This window comes from Etheostoma spectabile, chromosome 14, assembly GCF_008692095.1.
Source record: "Etheostoma spectabile isolate EspeVRDwgs_2016 chromosome 14, UIUC_Espe_1.0, whole genome shotgun sequence".
NCBI classification, from domain to species: domain Eukaryota; kingdom Metazoa; phylum Chordata; class Actinopteri; order Perciformes; family Percidae; genus Etheostoma; species Etheostoma spectabile.
Window position 1 is genome coordinate 21,799,919 of NC_045746.1, and position 7,286 is coordinate 21,807,204.

The following is a 7,286-nucleotide window of genomic DNA, read 5'->3' on the forward strand; positions in this document are numbered from 1 at the left end:
CGTGGCGGGGACAGTGCCTGTAGTGATGGGTCCGCCAAGAGAAAACTACGAGGAGTTCATTCCCTCCGACGCCTTCATTCACATAAATGATTTCCCCGACGCAAAGTCTCTGGCTAACTTTCTGCTGTTTATGACGGACAAAGCGTACTTGCGTTACTTTGAGTGGAGGAAGTTCTACGAGGCCACTCCTCACCTCCTGTCAATCTACAATGAATTCATTCAGCCCATCTGTCTCGCTTGTGACCACATGTCAAGAGACGTGAATTACAATGTAGTTCATGACCTGTACAAGTGGTACTCATGACATGAGAAACGTCAATGAGAAGACCCCCCTTTCAATAGTGGCTCACACATGCACATTAATACACATATTTAAACACAGGCTACGTGAATATTCTGCTATCATTTGGCACATGTTAAACACTGTATTGTGTTTAAGTGGTTGTGGTAAAGTGGCTAAAATAAGTCGGGAAATGGTTTGATCATTTTATAAGTGTAATTTCTCTCTATTGCCAGCAGATGTTTAGCATAGCCTATCTCAGTTAGCATAGTTTACGACCCCTGTGTGAAATTCAAATAATATTTCTAAAATAAAACAAACATTTCTTTATCTTACTGTTGAGTATAATTAACAGGTCATTCTGGCAACGAACAACAATACAGAAATTGGTGTTTGCATGAATTGTTTTTTTAAAATGTAAAACTTATACAAAAACCTGTTTTTAGGTGTAATCTAGTAAAAAATAAGTAGAAAAGCTTTTGGGCTGTGGGTAAAGAATGACATGATTGGTCGATCAACAGTTTATTTAGATGTTACACTTTTGATAATCCTTTTCTAAGTATTAATTTTAGTCTTCTTTTAAACTCTGTTTTACACTTCTTAACCTGTCAGTGTAATTGTCTCCCACTCAAAAGTTCAGAAGTGTTTTATGTTTATTTTTTTATTCCGAACTCCGGTCACTTGTTGCCAACTTGTTGATCAGATGATCCAGTAGGACTGGTTAGGTAGAAACATATGTTTTGTTAATTATCAGCGTTCTGTGTTCGTATTAATCTGTCATGTCGTAGGTCTATTGTGCCAGGACACACCTCAGTGTGTCCTGGCTCTAACAGAGAAGACTGATCTGCCAAACTTAGTGTACACCTGTGCTGTACTGCATAGTCACCTCTGTGCTGTCCGAGTTCTCTCATTGTATGAATGCAATGATTGAACTAATTTATTGGACAACCAGCTTGTGATACAGTAGGAATCATTGAGTAAATTTAAAGTTTTGCTGCATGTAAGGGGAGCTGGTTTCTAATACATCTAAAGTTCCTTAACGTAAACATGAAAGTTTGACAAAATGTGTTGCAAGAACAGCTGTGAGTCAACGGTTATTTCCAAACCTTTAAAATGGGACACCGTCAGGATCCTTTCCCCCTTATCAATGACTTTCATTTTTATTATTAATATAAAAAGACAAACAGGCAGTTTTACCAATGTTTAGTGTCAGGCAGGACACTGAGAGCCGGTCAGAAATGTTACCTCATATTATCTTTTCCATGTGCCTTCTGGACTTACAAATGGCAGATCATTAACATGTAGACTACATAACAGAGGTCTTAAAATTGAGCCCTGTGGGACACCAACATTCAATTCAATTCAATTTTATTTATAGTATCAATTCATGACAAGAGTTATCTCAAGACACTTTACAGATGGAGTAGGTCTAGACCACACTCCAGATTTACAAGGACTAGTTCTAGTAGTTTCCTCAGAGCAAGCAACAGTGCGATAGTGGCGAGGAAAAACTTCCTTTTAGGCAGAAACCTCGGACAGACCCAGGCTCTTGGTAGGCGGTGTCTGGCGGGCCGGTTGGGGTTAGAATGAAGAGTGGAAACATAGCAGCCAATCGATGATTAAGTACTTTCCCCAACTCTGGTGCATTGTTTTGTCTTGGTGATGTAGGACTCCACCCATTTGTTTGGATTATTTAGATGAGATAGCAGGTTTACATTTCAGTTGAATGGTTTTTCCTAAACCCAAATTGCATGGGATGAAGTAGATCTTGTTCTGAGTTTTGAAGAAAAATTAAAATATACCTTGTAGCAGAATCCCTTACCGTACTTACACACCGCCACCGACTTGAGCTGCAAAAACTCTGGCCGCCCCCCAAGGACGCTTGTCAAATACGGGAAGCTTTGTGACGCTTTGGCCCTCTGACGGGGCGGCGTTTTTCTGTTCGCCGGAAGCGCACGAGCCAGCCAATAACTGACACTAGAAACCTTTATAAATGACATATAAATGACAGAAGTTGTATTAATTGTCGCAACGGAGTCTGTTAGCAGTTAGCTCGCTCGTTAGCCGTGAGCCTGCGGCGTACGGCAGAGCGACAGCCCCGGACTAATCTAGTGACCCGTGCCGACTTCACTGTGACGATGTGACTGGCAGCTAACGTTAACTTGTTCCTATGTACAAACAACGTTATTTTATAACAAAGGTAACCCCAGCAACGGCGATTATGAGCTTGTCCTCAAATTAATGTTTTGGTAGGAACGAAAGATTACATCGAATGTTTCTCCAGGATCAGCGCACGTGAAGACGTCTAATTCGATTGGCGGCTGGCGTTAGCCGCTGCTTGCGCTGAACCGCGTCTAGTCCTCATTACCATAAGTTAAATTTCAACTTTCTGATTGACGCTCAACACGCTCAAAACGCCCAAAACGCACGCCGACAGATTTGCCGCTCCTTGCAGCTGAAGAAGCCGGCTTCCATTGAAAATGAAATGACTTCCGGTAACTTTAGACGCTCAAGTCGGTGGCGGTGTGAACGTACGGTTAGTGGTATTGTGAGTCTGCAACCATTTTCACACCAATAATATCGGCTAATCTTGCTAAATTCAATCCACAAGCAGGACGTCAATTGTTATTGTTTGTAGATGACATCTTCCAAACAGGACTGTAAGACATACTTGTTGACTTACTTGTTGACATTTTTGGCAGAATACTGTAGCATACTTGGGTTATAATCTGTCCCAAGAAGGCATACATCCAGATGGAAACTGAAAGACAGCTATTTTACAAGCACCTAAACCTAGGACAAAATGACGACTGTCAATTTTAGGGATGACTAATTTCTGTATGATCTCGATTACTAGCTTTGCTATCAGCCCTAATGTATGACACACCTTTGTCAGCATCAGAACCTGTTGTGTGGACATCAGAATTAGTGAATTCAGAGGTACAAGGGTTACCTGATTATTCAGTCAGTGGACTGTAAAGATGGATTCATGACATTGATGGACACTGATGGAACACTGCATGGCTGTTTATCCGAAACAACTCAAAGTTTTACCTCAACCTGACTTAACCTGACACACCATATTCCAAACATGCGTTGTGGGAGAATCGGCCACACTACCCCTTCACACAAACATTTTTAACATGATCATAGACTCCCACACACATTTAAACCCCCTAAACTCCAATGTCCCAGCCGATCAAATGTTCATTAATTTAACTTAAATAGTCCGGATAAAAACTAAAAGTCCTCCCTAAACAAAAACACAAAGATGCCAGGTGAAGCGTGTCGAGACGCCACGGTTAATAATAGTCCCACAGGTAACCTACGCCACCTCGCCACGGTCCGTCCAGCCAAAAGGATGATGCAGTAGTCCAGAGAAAAAATCCCAACCGGTAATAATCCACCGAGAAAAACAACACTTTATCCCGCAGTTGACTTCATCTGGCAAGCCTGCGAAACAGAACCCACTAAACACCGACCGCTTTCCCTGTCAAACTCAAGAGTCCGCTCACGTCACTTCCCAGTCTCCTTTCAGCAAACCACTTAAAAAATAAATAATACACAAACAAACAAAATACGTATGAACCACGCTGAGATTGCAAAAGTATAACTGGTTTATACGTATTTGGTTTTATTATATCTGTGTTATTGCCAGGGAAGCTGGATTGCTTCTTTTATTGCTTATTTTAAAACTATAATGCTACATCTACATTTATTTAACTCATATGGTATTCACTTCTTTATTTTAATAATATTATTAATATGTAAAATATTACAGTAAGCTGTGGGAGAAAACATGAAGATATGGGCCGTGCTGGGCGCATTTACAGCTCATATCCCTTCCTAAAATTATTCCCATTTTGATATAATAACCAATCTTAGGCATACCATAAATTGTGATGTTAAATCAAACAAAGTCCCACACCTAAATAAAGTATGCTCATGGTTTTCCTTGCAATTAACATTCATCATCCGCACATTTTTTTTCAAATAACAAATAAAATACAACAAAAAATGCCTTCTCTTTGTAACTAGTTTATTTTTGGTTTTTCACAACTGTACAAGTATGTATTTCTCAACACTGAACTGTAGGTTTTACATAGTATTTTTGCGGCATTTTGAAGTGCTTAACATAAAAAAACTATTTTTTATTTGTATTTTAATTGTATAAATTCTCATGTACAACGTGCAGTGATCTTTCCTCCTATATACTACGTCACTTTTGGTATATTCTGCTGATTTAAAAAGAAAAAAAAACATTATGCGGTCGCATAACTCTGGAATAAAACGGAGCAACACGTTGTGTGGTTACAAAACTCAGATTGAACTACTGACAGTAATCAGTTCTGTCATAAAGGCCCGCTGAAATGAATGCCTGCAGTGCATTGTGTATATCGAGTGTTCTGTCTCACAGCATACTTTAATATTTCACCGGTATTAAGAAATGAATACCATGAAAACATCTAAATAAAGTAGATTCAGCGTTATAGTTTTAAAAACAATGCAAAGTAATCCAGCTTTTCTGGCAATAAGAGCGAAATAATACATTAATAAAAATAAACACAAACCATAATCTGGTGAATAAATGCTGATTAATCTTGGTTTAGGGCTAAAAAACACTAATTGCAAAGCTGTATACAGCTTCTCTGCTGCAGCCCAACTTGCAGAGAGAATGGTGCTGGGATCTCAAGAGACTTCCCATTGAAACCCTTAGTTTAAAAAACGTGCTGACCATCACAATTGAAAAGATCAATGCGTCTGAATCATATATTAATTACATGAAATTTCACGAACTGTTGTGAGACTGGTTTTATTTTTTTTACATTCTGTCATGCACGCCCTGTAGCTTTTGAACTTGATTGACTTGATTGTCTGTTGTGGAACGGCATTCCTTACGAGGGGGGGCTAGGTTTTCAAAGCTCTCTGTTTGTGCCGGACAAACAAGAAGACAGGTTAGGGGTTGGGGTTTTGGCTGTGGCTGACTTTGGAGGCGGGCTTTAGGCTGCCCATCCATCAAAGTCAGAAAGGTACTAGCAGTTTCTCTACCATTTTGTCAATTGGCTGAACACATTTTCTTAACTTTTGAATGGGTAGACAGGATGCAAAGCGTGGCTGGCACCGCCCACCACTGAACCTGGCTAGGCAGGTGTTGTGTCCACCTTGTTGGTTTCTCTTGTTTGGGCCATGGTTGGTCTACGATTGCCAAAAAGAGACATCTGTCCCTATACTCTGTGGAAAGGTAGGAAACATTATTCAGTTATAATCTTTTTGAATATGATTTATGTCGGATGTCTAGTGTTTCAGACCAGGAAGTGATACTGCTGACGTACTGTGTACTTAGGCTTACATTTACCCAGTGGTTGAGAAGTATTCAGATCCTTTACTTAAGTAAAAGTAGGCCACTAACCACAGTGTAAAAAACACTCTGTTACAAGTAGAAGTCCTTCATGAAAATGTTGCTTAACTATAAACTTTTAATGTATAGTCAGGAAATGTACTTAAAGTATTAAAGTAAAAGTACTCAGGCAGAAAAATCCTCACATTAGAAACTGGAAACGATCCAAACTGTTCTGTCAACCAACTTAGTCTTTAATGGTCTAATCATTCCAGATAGACTTGTAGGCAGTTATATTGTTGGCTAATTTAATTCATAATAAAGAAGATTATTAAACCTTTTTAGCAGTAACAATGAACTGTAAAGTAACTAGTAACTAAAGCTGTCGATGAATGTAGTGGAGTAAAAAGAACAATGGTGGGGAGGTGGAGGTGATGCACTGCAGTTTCAGGTTATAGGACTGTCTCTTGTCTTTCATTTGGCGGTAGAACTCGTTCAGGTCTGCAGAAACCTCCCGGATTTGGCAAACAAGAGTCTGAACACACGAAGACGGAATGACGACTCATACAACACTCTTTACAATACATTGATCACATTCATTTCCGACTAAACTCATCTGTACGTTCCCTGATCTTAACTATTATCAAAATATTCATAATTTCTGCTTTTTTAACTCAAATATTATGTATAATTTTATATAACCGATGGCTCATTATTGGGTGTGTGGTCTGCTGAGCCCTTTCAGACAGAAGCAGAGTCGTTGGCTGAGAACTGGTGTTGGAGCTTCTCAGAATATCATATGTTCATTTAGCCTCTTCACACCGCCTTGCTAGTCCCTCCAGGATTTCACAGCCTTTTTTTTTTAAGTTGGTGCCCACTTGTCTGATTTCTTTTGAATAAGTGCAATGTCTTTGAATGTTTTTGCAATGAATTTGCGGGAACAGTGAAGTTGCACAAAAAAATTGCATTTTTTTATATAGTTCTTTCAAAATAATTCCTCCATTTTTGTTGGGCAGTGAAGCCACGTTAGAGAGAAGGTAACGGTGTATGTAATCCTTGCTGGCAAAGACACAAGCACACCGCCCGTTTCCCTGTTTCATTGGCGTGAACAAAGGTGAGCGCACCTTTGACCAAATGTCCAACTTTCCATTGTAGGGAAAACAAAGTAGGAAATAAGTCCCCTGGTGGTGTTCCCTTATTTTCACGGCTCGTCTCGAGTGAAGCCCTGGGACCATTGCAAAAACAGAGTTAAAACACAAAAATCAAGCAAGCGACTACCTGAGGCACTGTCCGCAGTGCCATGGTTGGAGTAATTCCCCCCTAGGGCCGAAGCTTTTTTTCCCCTTGATCTAACATTGGTTGAGTTAGAGCTTTTAGCTGAATGGCTTTTGCAGGCGCTAATGGAACCAGAGGTCTATCTCGTAAATTACCATACTAATAATGCCAGGAGTGGTACAAAACTTGACAGGATTTGAAGAGGTGATTTGATTTTTGACTTATTATCAAAGAAAAATTTTCCATTACAGTTGTTTTGATGGTTTAACTTTTATTTGCTGCAAATCCTTATTTAGTTTTCAAAGTGGTGATCACATCAGTTTCTCTTGTCGGTCCACAGATGATTTGCGCCTGCTTCCAAGAAGGACCTGGCTGGCGAACTACAGTGCTCTC

General features: G+C 39.7%; 1 long non-coding RNA gene across 1 annotated transcript in view; it reads right to left on the reverse strand.

Annotated features, from left to right (window-relative positions):
- LOC116701565 (uncharacterized) overlaps positions 1-5,940 on the reverse strand; it is a 7,668-nt gene extending 1,728 nt beyond the window's left edge. The window contains exons 1-2 of the long non-coding RNA XR_004334952.1: positions 5,866-5,940; positions 3,801-3,808 (exon numbers count right to left, since the gene is read on the reverse strand). This is a non-coding gene — a long non-coding RNA (uncharacterized LOC116701565). The remainder of the gene's footprint in view (positions 1-3,800; positions 3,809-5,865) is intronic.
- Between the last annotated feature and the right edge of the window lie 1,346 nt (positions 5,941-7,286).